This window comes from Python bivittatus, unplaced genomic scaffold (genome assembly GCF_059951505.1).
Source record: "Python bivittatus isolate LINGU-HERP-01145 unplaced genomic scaffold, Pbiv_v1 ctg000700_np1212, whole genome shotgun sequence".
Classification (NCBI taxonomy): Eukaryota; Metazoa; Chordata; class Lepidosauria; order Squamata; family Pythonidae; genus Python; species Python bivittatus.
In genome coordinates this window covers 103522875-103546960 of record NW_028277098.1, presented here as the reverse complement: position 1 = coordinate 103546960, position 24086 = coordinate 103522875, and positions in this window count along the sequence as shown.

The following is a 24086-nucleotide window of genomic DNA, read 5'->3' as shown; positions in this document are numbered from 1 at the left end:
GGGGGCGCTCGTTTGGCCCCTCGATGCGAGACTGCCAGGGCATCACAGAGCGGGGAGCAGTTTGAAAGAAGAAGCGCTGGCGAACCATGTCCACATTGCAGCCAGGAAAACTAAATGGAGAGGTTTATTTGGCCACCGAGGGACACTTTACTTAAATGTGGGGGGAAACGTTTCCCCTTCCCCACTCCTGTCTCTGCCCCATGAGCAGGTGACAACCGTTCTGAACAGTTCCTCCACCCCAGAGAACCACCAAAACCTCAGAGAGATGCCATCAAAGTCACTTACCATTAAATTGCGGGATGTGATCATTCATGATGGTTGCCATATAGTCCTTTGCTGGTTCGGCCTACAACAGCAAGAAGCAACAGTCAACATTCCAGTCACAGGGACACTGGTATCCATCACATGCGCCTGATTCAATTTCTGAATTCACCCATTTTCCAGGTTCACACAACACACCAAATCATAAATAAAAGAGCTTGCATCTGCCAAACACTCTAAGCAGGGGGATCTGGAAGTTGTGGTTAACAAAAAAGTCAAGAGGGTGCCTACAACGGTGTGATTGAAGTCCTGCCTGTTCTTCATGAGCAAAGAAAACTCGCTATTCTCATCGGTCTGTGCCTTTAGTATTTCAATACTGGTGGAAATTTTATTTTATTCTAGGTTATGACTTTCAACCTTATTTCCCGTCCACTTGGGGATTACTGTTAGAATGAAAGGATACATTAAACTATTCTGGGGTGTTTCCAGATCCGTTCAACATCTCCTGAATTGTCCATTGACAGATGGGGGCACTTCATTCTAAATAAAAACTCTGGAGGAGCACCCAAGCTGGAATCAGGGCCTTTTTACTCTTTGGAAAGCAGCCTTTGAAGCAAGCTCTGAACGCTCCACCTCAGAGGCCACGTGGCAGTGATGCATTCGCCAGTTTTGAACCTTGGGTTGCAGTCGGTTACTGTCAGGTTCAGCCCAAAGAACTCCACGAGACAGTTCTGTTGCGTTTATTAGCTTCACCTCAATACAGAAATCTCTCCAGACTGAACCTAAGTTCCCAAGCCAGCAAGCCACAATACCCTGAATTCCTTAGGGTGGTGCCGGTCTCATCTTCTTAAACTTCCCACGCTCCTGTTGAGGGCTAAGGAAACGCTTATCTCCCTGAGCGTGGCCTTCATAACACCATTCCATCACAGTTACTCCTACACAACAAAACGGATCACTGAACGAATCAGCCCGAGTTCTCACTTGAGGCACAAATGACCAGGCTCAAATTATCCTGCTTTGGACATGTTAGGTAAAGACACAGCTCTCTGGAGAAGGGTCTGATGCTGGGAAAGGTGGAAGGAAAGAGAAGAGAAGAGAAGAGAAGAGAAGAGAAGAGAAGAGAAGAGAAGAGAAGAGAAGAGAAGAGAAGAGAAGAGAAGAGAAGAGAAGAGAAGAGAAGGACTGTTACAGTGGCGATGGGCGCACCAGTGGAATATGTGGAGAACCAGGTTGGGGACAGACCATCATGGACAGCAACATCAAATTGATGGCATATAATCTCTCAATAATCAATCAATAATCAGACCCAGCCAACTTGGCTGATCTTGAGAAGTGAAGCAGAGTAACACCTGGCTGGGTTTGGACAGGAGAGCATCGGGAAGTCCCGTGGCTGCAGGCTAGACTGGAAGAAGAAAATACGTCCCAGAAGAAAGGAAATCCCTTCTGGCGGATGGGCAAGAAAACTATAAACATGTGCCATTGAACCAAAAGTGGAGCGTAAATGGAAGGAACGGTTTACTCTTGCTCAAGAAGTCTGTGAAAAGCTCTCTGGTTTCTACTATGCGAGAGGGGCAATTGGTGGCATAAACTGTCGTGATGTTCTTCCATCCAAGCTAGGACCTGGTCTCGCATACCGTTCTCAGGTGTGCAGCTGATGCTTGCACAAGGCCGTATATCTAATATTTCAGGGGGGAAGCAAAAGGATCTCTTCAGGTTATTAATTTCTCTCCCAGCCATAGCCAAAAGTAGCATATCGCCAGTTAGGTGGGTAAGGCCGCTCTTAAATAAGTAAGACTTAAATAAGTCATGTAATTTCAGGCTTACGTTTTCAGCGGGGGAAGAAATCTCTGTGGTCCTGTAAGAAGAAAGAGGAGGAGGAGGGGGGAATATCAGTATTTTGCAATTTCGCAGTTTCCACCTCACTCTCCTTGCCTGCTCCAGCTGCTGACAAACCAGCCCTTCATGTGCTTTCAGAGGGCTCTGCAAGGCTTGGTCAAAGAAGTCAAGATGCCAGCCACAATGGTGCGACTGAAGCTCTGCCCGTAATTTACGTGCCACCGTCTTGACGTTTTGTCCACACCCTGCAGACACCCCTGTTTGCTTTCCTAGTCAGGGGGAAGTTCTCCATGGCTAGGTTCTCCTCTTGATTCAAGTGCCCAGAATTCAAAGCTCTTCTTTTCTAAAAACCTCTTATTCTTTATCCCAAGCGATGAAAAACCTGAAGGTCAGCTCTGCTGTTCTCCGTTTCATTCAAGCATTCTGCTGTATTTCCCCAGCTGTTAGTTCAATTCCTCCATTCCCATTCTTGTTTGATTTTGAACGTGCAGTGAACGTCTCTACCATTTCTCCTGAAACATGCAACTATATCACAGGAACTCATATTTTCTCCTCCAAAGGAGAGCATGTTCCATGACGTCCTTTCAGGTACAGGCAGTCCTTTCTTAACTATGGTAACTGGGACCGGCAATTCCGTCATTAAATGACATGGTTGTAAAGTGCAACGTCACGTGATTGCACTGACTTATGACGGCAGTTGCGGCAGTCCCAGTTGCCATCGTTAGGCACATCCCCTGCGGCCACAACATCGCACGTTCACGTGATTGCCATTTGTGACCTCCTGCCAGCTTTCCCACTGACTATGCTTGTTGGAAGCCGGCAGTGAAGATTCAAACCTCGTTTATGAAAGTTGCCTACAGGCTTTGAGGACACCATAAAACCACCTCCTTCAACTGGGCTTTTTTGAGCAAGAGGGCTCTTATCCCCAGTTTAGTACCTGCATGATCCTGATTCCAGGGTGACTCCCAGCTGTTCATCTGTTACGTCAAAATTGACGTTGCATTCCTGCACCTACAATTGAAAACAGAAAGAAGATGGATGAGTGGATGGTCCTCAGGAGTCTTACAGGACTTTTTGTCTAGGAGGAGCATTAACTTGCATTTTCTTTAAGCTGTTACGTACCGTCATGGATTTGAAAATCTCACCTCCAAAGGTAACAGGAAGAGATGACCCTGATGACATCTCCTCTCTGTTGCCTTCTCTGTTATGGCCCCAGCCATGCGGGGCATCCTCCCCGCAGAGGTTCAGACTGCCCCGACCCATGAGGGCCTGGCTTCTCCTCTAGGCACGGGCTCCGGGATGTTAATGGGTCCTGATATGTGTGGACAGGACATGTGGATAAGGTGTCTTTACAGTAGCCTCAACCCCCAGAGGTTCAGACTGCCCCAACTTCCTTCCTTCCTTCCTTCCTTCCTTCCTTCCTTCCTTCCTTCCTTCCTTCCTTCCTTCCTTCCTTCCTTCCTTCCTTCCTTCCTTCCCACAGAACCTAATTCTCATTGTGGCAGAACTTTCAGGAAACCCATCTGCTTCCAAAGTTTCTCCAGGTCTGCATTTCCAAATCATCCTTTCTTCTGGCTATGGAGTTTCAGGGCTGGGTAGATAAATTCTCATTGTTTGGATAAGATTCTATGCTAAAGAATGTTCTTATGAGCACAACTTTTCAGGGCTTAACTTTCCCAAGGTTATGTTCAGCCTCTGGGATTCTCAAGAAAATCACGCAGGACTTTCCTGGACAAACCAGCGGCCATCCTGGCTGATTGTTTCTGGAGCCGTAGGCTCAATTCACCTGGACTGGGGAGGAACCCTTGGGGGGAGTCGGTATGGCATTCCCTATTGATCTCTTTAGGCTTCTGAGGGGCTCAGGGAATGCACTGCCGATGGAAGGACCTTGGAGAGGTACGGCTGGATTTTTGGCCTCCTGTTTTTTGGGCTGCGAGAGCTGGGTGGGGAAAGGGTTGAAGACAAAGGGGCTATTTTCCCCTCATTTGACTTTCACATCATCAAAATACTCCACAAAATCCCAGCTTAGGAAAATTATCGCATTTTTCAGAATCCTGCCAAAAGTTTTGGAATCCTGAACTCAGAGAAGCAATTCCTAAGCTTCCACTTCCCAAACTTTTGGCACCAGGGGGTAAATAGTTTGCATGAGAAAATTCAAATCCATGCCACCTCTCCTAAAATCTTACCCTGAATTCCAGATCAAACGTCACTCCAGCCTTCCTGAAGGCATTGGAAACTGGGGCAGAATGAGTCATGTTCCCTCTCCCTCATGCAGAGCTTCCCCATGTAATTGTTGGCCTCTGGCAAAGGGACTCGCATGAAACATTCACGTACCATGTCTACGGATAGGAGCTCAGCGCCATCTTGAAGAGACAAGAACGACGCTTTGGAACGGGACGTCATGTAGCTCCCAGTAGGCATCACGGTAAACTTAACGTTCACTTTCTGTGTTATCTGAAGTTTCACTTGTTTTCCAGCAGGCAGGCCAGCCTGGAGAAAGTGAAAAGGCATTTAACACCAGGCCATGAACAAAGGAGCGCGCAGCAATGTTTGGGTTTGTGTTTCAGCCTCTTCCCCCCAATTCACCGCCTTCTCCTAGTTCGCTTCCTGATGCTCATCCTATCTTTGCTGAAGCCCTTTGCTAAAAAAGAGAGGAAAGGTTTCTAAAAAGTCAAGCAAAGGTCTTTTGAGCAAGGGCAAGGTGACAGGTGCTCATGCAGAGTGACCTGCCGCCCGCTCAAGGACCTTTTCCTCCCACAGAAAAAGCGAATTCTTCCTCTTAACCTTGATTGCCTTCCAAAAATGAGGTGTTTGCAAGGCACCGAGATGGTGGCCGCAACAGCGCCACCAGTTTTTTATGCGCATGCAGACAGCCTTGCTTCTAAACGAGCCTTCTGCCCTTCTTCACGCTACCTCTTTGGAAACGACCTTGAAACAGCTTGTAATTTACAGAGGTCAGGTCAGCGATGTTAATATCCTCTCCCTGGCTCTGATGGTGTCGCTCTTCTCTGACTAATGAGAGTGTAACCCTTGACTTCAATGAATGGCAACTGATCCCCCAGTCAGTAAACCAGTATAACATGCTGGGATTAAATGTAATTGTGTGTGTGTGTGTGTATAAAAATTCCCTTCTCACCCCTATGGGTGGTATGTGTGGGGTTGGTCAAGCGGACGCCCCCCTTGGTCTTCCATTTCATCTAAGAGGCTGCTCATCAGAGGCGACTTCCTCCAAGCGGCTGCAGGGAGCACCTGCTCTCGGGCTCCCCTCCAGCAGGACATGGCTGATGAGCTGCCCGGCTTCGCATGTCAGAGATGACAGGTAGAGGTAGAGGTGATGAAGGTGATAGATAGAAATGGAGAGAGAGGTAAAGGTAGAGAGAGAGAGAGAGAGAGAGAGAGAGAGAGAATGAATAGATAATAGACAGAGATAGAGATAGAGGTAGAGATGACAGAGATGATATATGATGAAGAAGATGGACATGATAGAGAGATAGCGATAGGGATAGAGGTGATGGAGATAGAGAGATGATAAACAGATGAGAGAGAGAGAGAGAGAGAGAAAGAGAGTTGCTCCTGTAAAGAGACCTCCTCCCTTTTCTAGGCGTAAAACCTGCTTCACTAGTCCTTGCTCAGGTCAGATCCCGGGCACACGGACAACATTTCAGCAGCCTCCAACAGAGAGGAGAGTTGCGGCTCTCAGGATGACCTGCTGGGGAGCCGGGCAAGCTGATAATGCCGTCTTGTCCTTCTGGAAACATGGCAGCTCTTGCAAGGCCGCCCAAAACACAAAGAACTTACCTCTGGCCACATTTGCTGTAGCTGGTCAGTGGTAGGAATGGAACCCTGACCAAAGAAAATGGGGTGGGTGGGAGAGAAAAACTCCGGTTAGTGACAAAACTGAAGGAGCTGAGCAGAGAACCGCAAGCAATAACCTTTCACCCCAGGGTGGGCAAGGCTCGCTTCCCATAGAAATCAACTTGAAAGAATGTGAGCTGGGTAAATAGAGGTCACAAACAGACCAACTCCTTTCTTTAGGGTCTAGATTTGTGAAGGAAAAACCCTGATTAGCAAAGGTCATGACTTCACAAGCACCACATCAAGAATGCCCTACGGTCTGACTCTACCTCTTCCCCATGCTTCTTTCCAAGGAATGCATCGTCCTCCACTCCCATTTCAGTCCCTAATGTCATGGCTTCTGGCGGCCACACGGCTCTCCTTGTATTTCCTCCTCCACCCCCGTAGCTCCTGCCTCCAAAGCACCCTCTTCTGCTGAGAGAATGGTCTGCAAATCTTGAGGGGTCCTCCTCGGACCTATGTGATTTCCTGATGCTTATTTCTTAATCTCTCTGAGTGAAGAGGAACCATGGCCCACTGGCATTCCTGGGCGGGGACAACTTTGGGCTGAGTCCCGAGAATGGTCAGCTGCAGCGGTTTGCACAGTCCCCTATTTGGACTTGTCACCTGTGGCCCAGCCCGAGACCCATCCACCCAACAGCAAAAGAAGAAGAGGGAATTATACAGTATCAACGAATCCAGAGGGGTTTGTTCATCCAGAATCTAGGAATCAGTTCTTTAGTCACCTTGATTCTGGTAACAGCAAAGTTGAAGTTGTTATTCAACAATTCCATTACAGCATTGATGAAACACACAGGTATATAGATGGTAGTTTTTCCTTCCTCTTTTGGCGGAGGATTGTAAGAGAGCGAATCAGATGTGACTTCTATTATTTCTCCATTTTTATTTTGCAATTTAATCTAGAAAAGGAAGCATAAATATCAGCCTCATCACTTCAAAAGCAATTGAAATCCTGCCCAAAGGATTATGCTGAATGGGTGCAGGGTAACCATGGGAGAGCAAGTATGGGGGCCTCAGCTCCTGGCTCCTGGAATTTCATCTGCTGCCTGATGGCTTTGGTAATCTGGCTCCCACGTTTTCCAGATCATCTAAGGGAAACCTCCTTCCCATTCAGCCAGAGCTCCATCTGAAGCTACGGAGGCTTATGCAGCAGGACTTGGTAGACGCCTTCCCCGGGAGGCCACCTGGCTCCATCTATTCTGGCCCTTTTAGAAGAACAGAAGACCATGCCCGAGCAGGGCAAAGAAAGAGCTTAAAGAGTTAGCAGCTGAGGCCACTCCCAATGCCAAGCTAATGAATAACTCTGCATGCTGCCCGGCAGCTGGAGGGGCCCCAGAAGTTTGCTTCTTAGCTTGGTTTCTTCTGCACGGAGCCCACCGTGTTCCGCGGCCTGATCGGCACCATTCCTCAGCGCTATGGTTTGGGGTGGGGTGAACTGTTTGTCCAGACCTCCCTGTTGCTTGGAGTTAGTTCCACCCAGAGGACTTCTCACTCAGAAAACCTCTAAATGGAGTTATTCACTCTGCCGGCTTCTTCCCATTGGATTCAGCTGCTTTTGCCAATGGAGCTTAGAAGGCCGACAGGAATTGCTCTCTTCTGCTTGGTTCCAGGATCCAGCTAAATTGTTTTTAAATCGGCTTGCTGGGTTGGTTAAGTGGGGCTTTTCAAAAGAAATGTAATGAACTATTTTTACATTTTGTGAGAATCAGCCTAGATAGAAACATGATAGATGTATATAAACGAATCCAGGCCAAGAGAAAAAGGACGTTTTTATCCCTCTCCCCTCCTGTTATTGTTCCATCTTTACAGCATTGGCAGATAAAAGTCCATCTTTCTCCATGTAGTGTAAGCAAGCTTCTCCCTAGTTAAGCTGTGGAACTTGGGGCCACAAGATATGGTGGTGGGGCCACCAACCAGAACGGCTGTACAGGGGTTGAGTCGAATTCATAGAGCCCAGGCCTACCCCTGTCCTCTTTTCTAGCCGGATGAAGTGTATAGCCTGACCTGTTCTGGAAATCAGTGGCGAAATCACTGACTTCTCCAAACAGCTGGCTGATCTGACTGGGGAGAGGTTGTTCTTGTGTTCCCATGGAGACATTCCCCAGAATTAGTGCCCGTTGGTAAAAATGTGGCAGTGTGATAAAACATGTATCCAGCCACTCTTACCTTGAGATTAAGCTGGATGTAAGTTGTGTGGACTATTGGTGCTTCAGCCAGTTCATAGATGATAAATCCAGATTTCCCAATAGGTTTCTTTTCTACAAAAAGATACAGGAGTTGCAACCACAACACAAGACACTAAGCCAAATCACAAGAAGTCGAGTGTTGTGTGACTCTGGCCAGAGACGTCTTTGCAGCGCCTCCAGAGCCAACAAGCAGAGCTGGCTGACCTCTGAACTCTCCAGGCTCTGCTCCATGAAGGAGGTTGTAGCGGAGGCCGTGGCTGCCGGGACCCACAGAGGTCAGCCCCAACGGCCCAATGACCAGGGTGCCCCGTGGGTAAACGTGGCTAAACAAGTGGGATGCCAGGGACAGGATTCTGGGGTACGGATCTCATTCCAGTTTTTGGAAAAGGATCAGAGACGTTCTTTGCGGACTCTCCGTTACGCTGATTTTTGTTCAAGAAAATGTTTCAAGCCAATGAGCTTTTCTGGAGCATAAGCTGAATTCTGTGCAAGAAGATCCCTGGCAACCAAGTCAATAAACCAACATCTCCAAGTTTGGAAAGAAGAAGCTGAGGGCTTTTTCTTGAACGCGTATCCAACCTTTCTGCACAGAAATCAGCTTTGCCTGACTCAGGCTGACGGGGCCGGCACTCCCAGCTTTCTAGGCTCAGTTGTTGTCTGAGGGAGCATTCCAAGTGGGACAACCTGAGTGGGCCAAACCCACCCCCCACGAGACCCACACCAATTGCAAAGACCAGATTCCCAAAGGTCGACTGAACGGCTGACTAGGGGGAATGGGGCCTCCAGGCTGCCTCCTCCAAAAACAGGTAACCCCCCCTCAAAGTTGGCCTTTCGGGTGCTATTGTATCCCCAGCTGTTTTCTGTAGACCTTCAGGAGGTCAAGGCACCAGGTTACAGCACCCCCACCCACCCAGCCACCCACCCAGCTTTGGCCACCTATTCCTCCCATCTTGGCAAAGTTAGTTCCTTTCTCCCGTTCTGCCTTGCAGGGGGTGGGTTGCCCTCGAGAGCAGGGGCCAGGGAGCCTAAAGAGTCCCTGGCTGGGCGTGAGGGGAGAGAACATCTCAGTCCCAGCTGAACTCCATTTAATGAATAAATAAGCACACTCACCAAACATTTTGCTAAACGATTCCAATAGTTTTTTTACCAACGCATCTGCTGCTGGGCATAACTGGAAGGCAAGGGAGGGAGAAAGGAGACATCGTTGGGCAAGACGAGCGGATGCCGGGGTCAGATGGGCCTTGAGGCAGATCCTCATCGGGGGGGAGGCAACGGGGGCGGCAAAGCCTGCATTTTAGACAGCCCGGGGGACCCCCGTCTCTGCACCTGCACAACCTCCAGAGACCTCAGCCGGCAGCTCAGCCGAGGATTGGGAGGGAGGTGCGTCCTGAGTCCCACCCAAATGCCCCCAAAGCTCACCGATTGCCCCCATAAGCCCAGGCACATGGCTGCAGCTGGACCACCGAGAGATGGTCCTCTGATCTGCATTGGTTCACTTTATTTGTATCAGCTGATATGGCTGCCCATCTCGCCAGTGCGACTCTGGGCAGCTAACAATTAAAATACCATATAAATGCCTATAAATGAACAAGTAAAAAATGAAAAGCATCGTTCCCATCTGACTGGCACAAAGTGGCCCCCAAACACACCATGCACCAGCAGAATGGGCTCAATTACTCTGCTGGCCGCCATGCCTTCAAGGGCTTCTGAAAGGCGAGCGGAGTCGGGGCCAGAAGAACCTCGGGCGGGAGGGTGTTCCGGGGGCAGGCACAGCTGGGGAACAGGCGTGCTTCCTGGGTGCCACAGGTTAACAATCCCTAGTAGATGGGACCTGGAGTGTGCCCCTCCTGCCCAACCTGATGGGACAGTAGAATCAGTGGGACTGTGGAGGTCCCTGAAATGCCCTGGCCCCATCCTTCCAGCTCCACGAGTCTATAATCCTAAAGCCCCAAGACTTACTACACCAGGCATGACTTTCCCAAGCGTAGAATCCAAAAACTTATTCACTATCTTTGGAAGCATGCTGAAAGAGAAGACAACCCCAAAAAATTAATAAAGTAATTCATTTGGAGACTGTAATACATTTTTTCAAAGCCAGGAATCTCTGTTTTAGGTTTGTCTCATTTTCTCCAAAAGACTACTGAACCAAATGATTGATTGATTGGATTAATTAAACATCTGGTTCGGTTTGTGTGTGGCTGAGATGAAGCAAATAGAGACTCTTGGCCCCCAGAGTTCCCCGGGGGGGGGGAATTGGGACTGTAGTTCTCTATGTTTTGTGATGGTTTCTGAACCAGATCTTCCCCATCCTTGATATCATTTGAGCTCTTTTGTTTTTAATTGGAAGACTTCAGAATTTTTGGCCGAATCCCACAGACTAACTTCCCCCAAACCTCTTTGCTCACGTGACATGTCTTGCGAGTTCTCACCTGCTGGGAAGGTTGGTTTTACAGGATATCAATTCCACTTTACAGTCCATTATCTTAATATCAATTTGGTACGTGGAAGATTTTGCAGTCTTGATCAATATGACCAGTTTACCTGCCACAGTGACCTCCATCTTTCCACCAATAAAGCTGCAGAAAAGGAAAAGGGGTTATATTGGGACCATGTTTGCTGGCACAACTGGATCTTTAGTAGGTCCACAAGACAACACTCAATATATAGATGAGTTTGGTTTACATTCTAAACTTATTACTTTCTAAATTGAGTGGCAACTGACTGGCAATGACAAGACAAGAGAGTCAGTCTACGAGAGGTGCAATACACCGTCAGGTTTTCACATTTTCTTTTTGAACGGCAAGCTTTCCTATGTTCTAGGCAGGATTCTCCATTTGGTTGGGTGAATAAGTCCAAAACACATCCTGAAGCCGTTCTGGCCTGCCTCCATCCTCCAGGTCCATGACCAAGAACAAAACAGGGCCTCACTCACCTTTTCCCAGCAACTGTGATGTTAACAACCACGATCAGTAATAATAATTCCTCTGGCATGCAGTCCAAAGAGGTGTTAGGCATACTAAGATCCCTAATTTTCAACCTATGAGAGAAAGAAAGGCAGCCAGAAGTATAGCAAAGGAAAGCACGTTTTGCTGATGGGGAGAACTGGGCAAGGACCTGGGCAATTCACCTTAAACAATTAGGGTGAAATTAACTAAGAGCCGTGTACAAGTTCTCTGGGGAGATAACAGACCCAATGAAATCTATCTCTGACTTCTCTGAACTGTCTCCCAATCATGCTCCCATCCTAACTTTCTAAAAAGAGATGCTCAGGGGAATGATAAAATGAAATAGCCGTGATACCCCTTTGCCCTGATAATGTTAAGAAAAACATTAAGCCTTTTCTAAGTTCAGTCCTAGGCTTTCAGCAACAGTAGAGAAATAGCTTACCCTTGCCTTCTTCAGGGACATTTTTTGCAACTTCCAAGTTTCAGCTTACAACTTTCAGATTTCCTGAAGTTCTCCATCCAAGTACTAACCAGCTACAGTCATGCTTAGCTTTTTAGGCTCAGCCAAGATTAGCTAGGTACTTCCCCAGGGCGTGTGTCAAACCCTTTGAGGGTGGCAAACTCAAGAAAGAAGAACCACCTGGATTTGCGGAAAGATCTTTACTGCAGGTAGGATCACGCAACAGAATCTTGAAAGCCTGCCAAACCAATACTCCAGATCAACTTATACCTAGCGTAATTAAGGCCGAGATGTTCTCCATCTCTTCCTTGGACTTCCCTCCACCCTTGGAATCTTTGCTGTAATGGCCCTGCTTCCTCTTGTAATGGTCATGCTCCCTTTGCCACACTCCCAGGGTCTCTTAGACACTACGACACAGTGGTGCCATAATGGAGAAGTCATGCTTCCTAGAGCCCGCCAAGTGATATTGCTTCACTGATGGACCTGGAATGTGCCCTCTTGAGTGACGCCTGCTCCTTGATATCCTTTGAGGTGGCCAATAATCTGATACCTATGTGAATGGACTGAAATCTATGGTCCAAGATTAACCATTCCCATTCATTCTTTCTGCTGCTATAGACTGGCTTTCTGACTAGGAACAAAGATATTGCCGTCCCTCCGGATTTGTTGGGCCTTCAACTCTTGGCTGAAAATTTAGGGATTCACACCACAGTACACTTGGAAGCCTGCTGTAGTCAAGGCTCCTCCTTTGCTGCCACAGAGGAAATGAATCAACTCACCCTTTGATGCCTTTGATCATTTTGGTACTATCCCCATTCTTCATTGCCTTCTCTACAAGTTCCTGTAAAATGTTCCCTTCTGTCATGCAGTTCTGGGCCACTAAAAACAGAGACACAGAGAACCAATGACCAACCCAAGCCATACGAATAGGCAGGGGCACCATTCCTTCCTTCACAGCTCCAGAAGCCCTTTCCCACCACCACCGCCGAAAACAGCGATTCTATTATTTTCTATTCTGGGGCAAGAAGAGCAACAAAAGGGTGATGTAAATAAGTTTATGGTATAATAAAATTGAGGATCTGGTTGCAGTGGGAGAGAAATTCCTTCCAAATTCACTAATGAAAGAATAAGCCAATAAATGTAGCAACATTCTCACCTTACAACCTTAACCTTGGATGAAAGAGGCAAAGGTACGGTGTCAAAATAAATGAATGAATGAATGAATGAATGAATGAATGAATGAATGGCTGTAATCAAAAAGGAAAAGGAATGATTGTTTATTTTCACAAATCCCTCCATGGTCAATGCACAAGGCCAATGTTGGAAGAAAAAGTTATCTTACCAGGTCCGTTTCTGAGCCGGGAGTAAAGACACTGACGAATTGCATGAAGTTAGGAAATTTATTCTTCACCCAAGAGCAGAAGCAATGAGACCAAGCAGTTAGGTGGGCGGCCGCGCTGGGCCCCCTCCCAACAGGATATTATATAGTACCTTCTGTTACATTCAAACCCACGTTAAGATGTCATGACTTTCTGATCCAATCAAAGCCAGTTACCTTGATCCATACTCCTCCCTTATCCAGGACCCCTCTCTCTGATGCTGAATAAGGTTCTTCCTTTCTGTATGTAAACTAATTTCTATCACCTTGAGTGTTAACAGCCATATGTAAACTATCCGTTACCACTCTGATTGTCCACCAGGCGCTGTCCTGATTTACGTCCCTAAGAAACAAGGTCAGGACCACTTATCTTTCTTTGTGAGGGGTCATCTGAACAAGAAGAGACTCTCAGGTCAAGACAGTTTATCTGCTTTCATGAATTGCCATCTTTCCAGTCAGGAAGAGACAAACCATGAGAGCAATTAACGCATCCTTGAGATATTGAGAAGTGTTGAGGGTCATATCCTCAAGAATGCAACCTTTTTGATAATCTAAAGTGAGCTCAACCATACATACAGGAAAGGGAATATTGGCATTCTGCTTTTACTTGGGCCTGCTTTTACTTGGGCCTACTTTTACTTCATGTTATACAATATATAAAGACAAATGTTTAAACTTCTAAATGTCTTAATATATAAAAATATCTCTAAATGTCTTAATATATAAAAATGTCTACACTTCCCAACCTTCTAACACCATATAAAACTTTAGCAACACACAACATGCCAAATTTGGGATTAGAGTGTAGTATGATCCCAGCCTGCTCAGTTGTATAACACCCCAGAATATGGATGAATTCAGTCACCAATTTTAATGTGCAGGAGAAAATTTCATTTGAATGGGCACTTTTATAAACTCACATTTTCAAAGTATGTAGTGAAGTTTATTTTCACATAAAGTCCAAATGGAATGCACATGTGTAGAGAACTCCAAATGCCACCACAAACTTTTTTAAGAAAGAAAGATTGCAAGTTCAACGAACCATCTTGACATAGGAAGGAAGGAAGGACTTTGTCATATTTTCAAAAAGTGAGAACATGGGAGACTCTAGGATGGTCCTTGCGCTCAAGCCCAACTGGAGTTGATGCCTAGAGAGCTTTGGGGAGAATATTTTCAGAGTTTGCAGCTGACTAACTACTAGGAGAAAACCTGGTGATAGAAACAAAGTTCTCCACATTTCCAGACTTCAGTGTCTTCCTCCTGATCCATGGTCTGGAAGAAGGGACTGGAAGACCATTTGATCTCATTCCAGAATCAATACAATAGGTTTCCTTCCTTCCTTCCTTCCTTCCTTCCTTCCTTCCTTCCTTCCTTCCTTCCTTCCTTCCTTCCTCCCTCCCTCCCTCCCTCCCTCCCTCCTTTTTCCTTCTTCATCTCTCTCTCCCTCTCTCACAAACCAGTCAATACAACTTTACACCAACCTATGCAAGATATTCTTTGAAATTTTCTCCAGTATCCTTAGAACAATCTTAACTAGCAGAAAATCAGTAGAAGTGTCTTCTGCTCAGGAGGTATGCCATTTTACTTACTGCGTATCATTGCTTCTGGATCAGTTCTCACTTCACATGTCTGTCCTGTTTCAGAAAGGACCATCTCAACACAGAAGGAGAGCAGCAACCCAACCCATAAGTTCTTGAGGGCTAGATCCATAGTGTGAGACTTCCTTATAAGCAAGAGGCCGACAGAAATTTGGAAACGATTCCTTGCCTGTATAAAACTGGAAAGGGAACATCAATATTTAGATTCAGGGGATCAGAGCCGATGGGACGAGGGGCAGGGGGACCATTTCTCTCAGCCTTAGAGAAAGGTGACCTCAAACGTAGCCCTTGGTTAATGTGTTTCTCCTTTTAAAATAATCGCATGATATCTCACTTTTTGGGAGGGTGGGAGTGAAGATTTGAAGACCAAACCCAAAGAGTTCAGTCTCTCACCAAAGAGGTCAATATACTTTGCATAATCGTGCTACAGAACATGGTCAGTGGAAGCCTCTGAGAGATCTGCCCTTCCACGAAAGACTATTTCTCAGCCAAAGAGGAGACAAAACATGTAATCCACCTCACAGGGCTGTTGTGAGGGAGGAGGTGAGTGAAGCCCGTAACGCACATTCAGACAATAAATGTCGTTGGCGAAATGGTATCTGTGGAGAACACAGGTTCCTCATATTTAACACCTAGAAGGGGCTCTGACATTTCAGTGTTCTCCCCACACTGAGCATTCCGTCTTCCAGAAGATGGCCAGAATCATAGGCTTGTTGGGCACCCCAACCCAAGGGACAAAGTCTAGTAGTCACCAACGGCTGTCGGGTCTCTGTAGGAAAGCCAACTGGAGGCCACCAGACACTTGGGTTTCCAGGCGTCCAAAAGGAAATGGTAAAATGGCTTTTGATATGGTTGCCAAGGGAAAGAGGCATTTGACATCCCTTCTCTCTTGACAAAGGCATCTGGAGGAGACTGATGGAACAAGCGCCTTTTGAAAACAGTGAGAACCTCAATTTACAGCCCTGCAGAAGAAATGGATGGCCCTTTCTAAGCCTGTTGGAACACTTCATAGTTGCACCCCAGATTCTGGAGATAACGATGCAGGAATGGCTGGATGGAAGACTCAACCCCAATCTTACGTATCCATTACCTTTCTCAGAAAGGTCTCTCCTACCATCTGGGGGACCTTTGGCCCATCACACACCTGACTTACATGTCTGGATGGATTGGAGCTTCCTCGGTGTGCTCAGACCTTTGCCTACTAATCTTCTCTTGGGACTGCCAGCTATATACTTGCCCGTGAATGAAAGAGCCAATTCAGGGCTTCGATAACCACTGGGATGTGAAATGAGCTGACAAGGAGATCTTCCAAGGTAAACATTTTCATTGACATCTTGAAACATAGAGGCATCCTTCAGTGCCAGCTTCATGTAACTCTTCCGGGCAAACCAAGACCTTGGCCTTGAGCAGGTCAGCTGTCCACCAGGACCCAGGACCCAGAATGAGAGAGAAAAAGGGAAGGGGAGGGCTGGTCCATTCTACATGCTATGCCGTAACACGTCTTGTCTGGTTTGCCTTACAGTAGTGTGTTAGCTGACCCATCAGCAGGTGCCCCGAGAAAGAGTCTAAGACATGGGCGCCAAATTGCACATGTTCTCTACCTCCTCACCAAGAAGGTATTCCCTCACCGTAGAGGGTTAGGGTTACCTAGAGGGCCATCTCCCATAACGAGAACCCCCCTGACCAATTGGCATCCACCACAAGCCAGGATGACAACACAGAGAAATGAGGAGAATCATGGAATTTATGTGATGACATCCCAATCCACATGACATCATTCCTGTCCCTCCCTTTCCCTTGTCTTCCTGCAAACCTCCACAGGCTCAGGATCCTGGCTTGTTTCTGGTAAGCCGGATTCTAGAGTCCTGACTGGTCACATGGGAACTCTGCCTTTCCCCTGCTACAAAATTCCAGGGGTCCTTTCAGTTGAGTTCCTTTGAAGGCTGCAAAGTCTGGCCGGATCCTGTGAACTTATATCTTGAAGCAGCCCCTTCTCCTTCTTCTATCTCATGGTACAGTTTCCCGAGACCTGAACAAGAATCCAGATGTATTACCTCGCCTTCCTGGCAAAGCACATGATTGATTGGGGCCTTCAGGATCTTTCCCTTCCTTGGCTTCATCCCCCGTAATTGCACCTCTGCTCTTTCTTCTGTTTCCACCTTTTTCCAGCCTGTTGCACCCCTGCCCGCTGAAGCTCACCACGTAAGGAGACGGGCTGGTCCAAATGTTCTCATGGCTTCCTCTTAGCAGCTCAATGCCTGACGCCCAGCTTAAATTCCATTCTGGAGGATTTACGCTTTTTATCCGATCAGGAGGCAGGATTTTAGCATTAGCAGGGCTACAAGAACCCTCAGAGGGACACTGAAGATGCTGTAGTGGCTGGTAATGCCATCACCCTCACTAACATCCTCTTGCAAAGGTTAGGGGTGCTTTGTTGTTGTGTGTGGCCTGGCTAAACTAAAGCAACCAAATCACTTTGAAGATGCAACGTAAGTGGATTAACATGCAAAGAATGAAACAGCATACACACTGGGCTCCCAGCAAAGCATCGGCAGCTTGTTGGACAGCCCTGAGCAAAGGCAGAACCATAGCTTAGATACCCTTGGCCTACTACATTAACCCATCTGCGTGACTTCCTATTATTCCTCTCTTCAATTCAGCGGTGAGTGTTTTCTTACAGGGTATGGGCTTGGGGCATCTCATTGTTTTGGTAGTGAATGCAGCTCACAGGTGTAAGGGGGTGGGGTACATTTTACTACCACAGTGTAAAAGGAAACAAATTTCTTAGCATACAATAAGGTGTCACCTTAATTCCCACTTAACTCTCTCAATCTTGGCCCCTTTCAGTTAAGTTGTACAAATCCCCGTTGTGCAGGACTTTCGATTTATTTCCCCAAAGGTGCCTCAGAGTGTGTGGGGAAATCAACTGTGTGCCCTTCTGCAACTCTTTAAAGCAGCTGCCTCTTTCTGCAAAAGCATGGGAGGCAGCTGCCCTCCTCGATCCTGGGAAAAGACACAGCTGCTTTAAAGCTTGACCTGCAGGTGCTATGTTCATGCTTCTTGTACAGTCTGCATAAATCATCATAACATATTCTGTCAATTTTAAAGTCCAATCTATAGTTACAGCTGTAACGGAAGGAAAAGCATGACATTTTCCCTGGAGTCACCACCATCCAATATCTTTGTGTGGAGCCTTTCCTCACTCTTTGCCAGCATAACAATAGGGCCAAGTAAACGGACATGTCTCGTCAAGCTGGTGGTGGTGGTGGTGCGACCAAGTAGAGCCGGGTTAGCAGGCCACTTTCTGCAGTGACTCTCCGTATCCTCTTCCCAGCTCCATCATGCCTTTACGTTCTGGATCAAGGCCTTGGGTCATGCAAGGAAGCCTGTCCAAGTAACTGCCTTCTGCCTCCTGCCTCCACCATATCATTTTCATACAACGTTGTTTGGTTATTGCACCTTTTAGCAGACTGTAACTATCCTGAAAACTCCCGCTACTGGGTGGCACTTAAGAATTCGCCAAGCAACAGTCAGTCTGACACTGTTTCCCCCTCCTGCTGCTTGCGCACATTGCTTCCAAATCTGTGTTTTTCTTGGGACCAGCCCAACTCTCTCTGCCAGCCCCATTGTTCCCAAGGCCCTCGGCCTGGCCAGTTAACACCACGGATGGCCCCGGATGGCAAGGAGGCGACTCTGATCTCTGTGACCAGCTGTGCCTTGCGTGGCTCATGGAAGCCAGGCCCCCATCTGTCGGCTTTGTTCAGGTCCTCACAGAGAGCCAGAGCAGGGAGTGTGAAGCTAGTAGAGGCCAAGTGCAGAACAGCAGAGACAGGAGCTCTGTGCGCTCCAGCTTTGAACCAGACGGAAAGGAAGACTCAGGTCCTTCCCACCAAAATCTCAACCACCTTGATCACCGTCAGTCCATTCCTAGTGGAAACGAGGCAACCCGTGACCCGTTGGGTCATCGTTTCAGAGAAGAGAATGACCAATGACAAAAAAGCAGTGGGAGTGTGAGCGACTTACAGCTTGCTGCTGCCTGCCTGCCTGCCTGCCTGCCCTCTTTCCTTCCTTGTCACATATAGGCTTGGGCCATTTGCCCTCCCCTCACAACCCTCAGGAGAGCCTCCTCCTGTTCGGCTGACCTGCGGAAATGCCTACCGTGTTGCTGGGGGGAGGTGGAACAAAGGGAGCCATGGACCATGAGGAAAACTACACCCCCATTTCACATTCTGGCATATCCCCAAGGACCCCCTCTCTCGAAGGTGGAAGAGAGCTCACCATTCGACCACCGGTGCCCCCTAGCCAGCCCTGCCTCACCAGCAGGCATCCAAGTCACTCCTTCATCCTTCCCTCAATGCCCACCGCCATTAAGAGATTTCAAATTTCTGCATTTCCAAATCAGCCAAATGCCACTTGCCCATCAGGCCTTACCACCAACCAATTGGGCGCAGGAGACAGAGGTAGGCAGGAAAGACTTTGGGGACGTGGCTATGATGGTCACGTGACCTGGGCTGACAGTGGCGGTGCGGCAGGAAACCAGTGCTGAAGCGGCCACGAATTTCCCAAAATTCAATCCCACGGGAGCAATGAGTCCTGGATTTTGGACACATTCTGTAAGTTAGCCCATTTGGGACACTTTGGTTCAAAAATGGTTGCCCTATGATGCACTGTTTTGCCCAGCTGAAGGTTACAGACACAAGAGTTGTAGCAGTATATAGATCAGGAGAAGAACACGAGGCATAATTTGCTTTCTTCTGTGGATGCTTTGGAGCAATATTCTTCAACTCACTCTAGAAACAAAGGACAGAAAATTGACTGAGGTTTTGTGCCGTTCTTATTCCTTGGTAAATGGTAATGAGGCTTATCCTCTGACTTACCTGGGGAAGGACTGACATTGCTTAACCTGAGAAACAGGTCAAAGGAGTTTGCTCTCGATAAACCTGAGTAGACCCCAGGGACACCCAGTTTAAGAGGGCAAGCATTTTATTGCAGCTGCAAGCTTCAGTACGGGTAGTCCTCCTTTTTCAAGCACAATTGGGACCAGCAATTCAGTCATTAAGTGAAGCAGTTGCTAAATGAAACCTCAATTGTGCTTCCAATCTTTCTTCAGCTTTTTATTGCTTTACAGACCTGCAAAGGTCGTAAACGCGAGGATTGATATCTCACACCTCATCACATCAATGACATCTTTCAGGTATTGCTTAATGGTCCTGCAACTGATTTATCACCAGGGCATCGTTAGACAATTTTGCAGGCTCTGGCTTGGAGTACTCTGCCTTATAAAGTTACAAAGGAAGTCTTTCCATGGGCAAGTCTTAGTACCACTCTTACTTTGTGTGATGTTCATAAGCTGCCTTTAAGAACCTTAGAAGAGTGCTGCTGGATCAGGCCAACCCAATGGCTTTGTTTCTCCCAGCAGCCAACCCAGTGGAGATATTCCCCCCTCCTGGTGATCTTCCCCTGTTAACCAGATTTAGAGGCAGGGTGTCCTAACCTGGAGGTGACATGGAATCTTCAAGACCAGTGTTGTCCAAACTTGGCCACTTTAAGATGAGTGGACTTCAACTCCCAGAATTCCCCAGCCAGCAAGTCCACTCATCTTAAAGTGGCCAAGTTTGGACAACACTGTTCAAGACTAATAGCGCTTGAGAAATTTGTCTCCCTAAGTTTGTCCCATCCCCTTTGAATTTAACCCCTCCAAGTTAGTGGCCATCGCCAGGACTTGTAATAATACAGGCTAACGATCCATGGTGAAGAAGCACTTTCACTGGTCTGTTCTAAATCTCTTCCAGCTTTGTAGGCAAAAATAAATCAGGAGTTCTGCTAGCACCTCTTTTGACTAACCAATTTTATTACAGGGCATAAGCTTTTGTGAGCAGCAAGAAAGCGTCTGCCCTTAATAAAATCAGTTAGCTGAAAAGTGCTACCAGACTCCTCCTGATTTTGAGCTACCAGAGACTTAAGCATGGCTCTCCCCTCACAAGGTCTACTGTGAGAACCAGCTTTGTTGGATGACTCTGGTCCTAGTGGCTGGAGAAACGTACCCCTGTCTGCTTTTACAAATCTCTGTCACGAGCGCTGCCTCTTTTCAGGCTCAAGAGTCCCAAATGTTCTAGCCTGTAAACTATTAGAAAAACAGAGTATGTCCTTATCAAACCATCACCCTGCTCAGAATTCAAAAATATTTGTCTCGGCGGTCCTCCAGCCCCCTATTCTTCATGAGCGTATTCTATTCTGATACAAACAGAGCACACTGTGTTTCAAATACCTTCGCTGGCATTTTGAGAATATTCAGATGAAAGGGACTTGCTGTGACACCAGCAACTTAATATTTTACTGATCTCTTCAGCCCCAAACCAACATAATTAAAGGCTCTGAAGAACAATCTAAAACACATTGTGTTACTGAACTGCTAAACTAGTAACATTTAGATCCACTTCAGAGTCTTACAATGGAGTCAAAAGTGCTCCAGCTGATTTTATCACTGGGCCAGTCTTGTTATGGCAGGTATATAAAGTTGTCGTTGAAGAATACTCCCTGAAGAAACCCTCAACGCTGAAGACCAGCTGGGAAAGGAGGTAAGGAAAGGGGACTTCGGGAGGGTGGGGTGATGGGATCAGTCAACCCAGAAGAAAGTGGGGCAAATCGTAATTCACCACTCCCAAGGGCCTTCATTTTGCCCTCTGCAAAGATTGGAGGGATTGGAGGGACTGGCAAGAGAGCAATGTCGTTTTGTTGTCTGCACAGCATCAGAATTACAGAGACCCTCCCATTACTGGTCACGTTCATGATCTGAGGAAAGAGACAACAAACCGAACTGGGTAGAGTTGGAAAGAAACGCAGTCAGTCTGCGCTTGGAATATGGACCTATTTACCTACCTACACACGACCCCACCATTTAAATAATGCCTAATTAAAATATCTCAACCTTCTTGATGAACTGCATTAGGAAATCTGGAGAATTGGATTGACCAGGTGCAGCCTCCATCTTGAAGTTTTTAACTCTTCCTCTGCGAACATCTCTCTCGGCATTGTGACTTTGATCAATCATACTGAACGTTTAGTTATTATTCGTTCGCAGTTCTCCAGATTTTGTAATGCAGTTCATGGAGCGTTCTTAAATATTTTAAATATGCACCATATTGAGGCAACTGTTTGCAACATCAATGTGCTTTAGGTTAAATTGCCAGCAAAAATGCTTATTTTTGAAGAAATCTGCATCAAAGTGTGCATTTAGAGGAAACATTTCTTTCTCATTCTCTTATTTGACTAACTGAATTTGACATACTTTCAAAAATAGTTCTTAATATACATTTAAAAATTTCAGCTATCCCTGGCATTGAGCAATGCCACAGAGACCTAAAGAGAATCAAATTATTTTTATGCCTAAGAAGCTTCCTCCAATTACAGCGCAAACAGGAAGAATTCAGTAACAGGAGAATGTTAGAGCGCTTCGTATGCTAAAAAGCATAACAGTGGTAGCCAAGTAGACCGCCTGTTTTACCGTCAGAGTGAGGTTCTAGATTCAGCCAAACTTCTTCTGATAAGCCACGTTTTGCAGCTGTTTTCAGTGATGCTTTAGCTAACCCCTTCCTGGGAATTAAATGATCAAAGTCTTTTAACTTCCAAGTTGCCATCCTATTTCTTCAAAGGCAAAATTCACAATCGATGGACACATTTCTGCTCAGGCCAAATATCTGATTTTCAAGGTAAACAATAATAGCACTAGCAAAAGTTTATTTGCAATTTTCCTTGCGCATTCCTAGTTGTACAAAGGAAGGGAGTAAGGAACGCAAGAATATTATTGACTGGGTTTTTTTTCAGAAGTTATGCTGGGGGACTGAGCCCCTCGCTGCTTTTATCCCAAATGATGACTTTCCGCCAGGCCAGGAGTAGGGAGATTCATTCAGTGTCTTTAGGTAAATGGGCCCCCCTTAGCAGCTGTGCCATCAATGGACATACCTCGCCAGAAGGGCCCACAACTTGCTCTTAAAATTCCAAATCTGCTCGCAAAGTTTCCATAAACCTTTGCACAAATCAGATTCCTCAAAATAAACCTTCATAAACCTTCCCCAGTTTGGCACAACATATCCTGACTGCAATTCCCAACATGCAAACTGAAGAATTGGGGAGCTGCAATCCAAGGGTATCTGGAAGGAGGGCTGGTCTTAGGATTCAATCCATGCTGTCTCCAAAATGTCCCTCTATTGATCGATTGATATTAATTTATATAGCCATCCACCATACTAATACAACTCTAGGTGACTAACAAAGGTTTAAAAATACAGTATTAAAGTAGATGTTGTGGCAAACTAAAACGGCAAAATAATCTACAAAGCAGCTGCCAAAAAACCCCCTATAAAGGCCCCTAGGGTGTCCTTGATTACTCTCCCAACCCCCATGCAAGAAAACCCCATGCCAGGTCTTCGAGGCTTTCTGAAAGGAGAGCAGGATCAGGGCCAGCTTAACCTCAGGCAATAGGGTCTTCCTGGATCCTACTAGATGACAGGACCCTGAGCGTGTACCTGACACAATGGGTTGGGTAGAGACATCAGGAGTAAGTCCTACAAATAACCCACCCCCATGCTATGCAGGGCGGCAGAGGTGACAACCAGCACCTTGAATTGCACTTGGAAACAACTCAGATCAGTACAGAATTCAGAGCAACGATGTAATGTGCGCATTACAAGCTCAATCTATAATTGCCTGTGCCACGCATTCTGGACCAATTGAAAGCTTCCAGATGTTCTTCAAGGCCAGCCCCATGTAGAGTAAATTGCAGTAATCCACTTGGGAGATGATCAAAACCAGAGTGACCATGCTCGGTGCCTCCTGATCCAGGAAGGGGTGCAATTGGTGCACAACATAAAGCTGTGCAAACGACCCTGTGACCATGGCTGCCACCTGCTCATTGAACAGGAGCCATGAGTCCAGGAGGACCCCCATGTTGTACACCTGTTCTGTCTGAAATAGTTCAATTCTATCCAGAACTAAGGATGGAAAATCACCAGATCCAGGTTTTATGTTTGCACCTTGATGATCACACAATCCAACTGTCCACACAGGTTCCCAGGTGGAAAGATGTGGGCCCTCCTGGGATGGACTGTCTTCTGCAGCCTGATTGGGTCTTTTCAAGGCATTGTGAGAGAAACTTCACCAGGCTTGGTAGGAGTCGTCAGCAGAGCAGCTGCACACAAATGTAAGAATGACTCTTGACTTGATTTGCAGCATCCAGTGAAGACTGTAACTGGTATTGCTTTCTGACTTTTCCCTGGTTGTCACACTTACCCTTACCATACTCAACAGCCCAGTATCAGTGGTAGAGTCCTTCAAGTTCCTGGGTTCTATACTTTCCAAAGACCTGAAATGGACGCTTAACATTACAGCCATCATTAAAAAGGCACAGCAAAGGATGTTCTTCCTGCGGCAACTTAGGAAGTTTAAATTATCCCAGGAGCTCTTGGAACAGTTTTACAGGGGAACCATTGAGTCTGATCTGCTCCTCTATAACTGTCTGGTTTGATTCCACAACCAAACAGGACAGACTCAGATTCCAACGGATAGTTA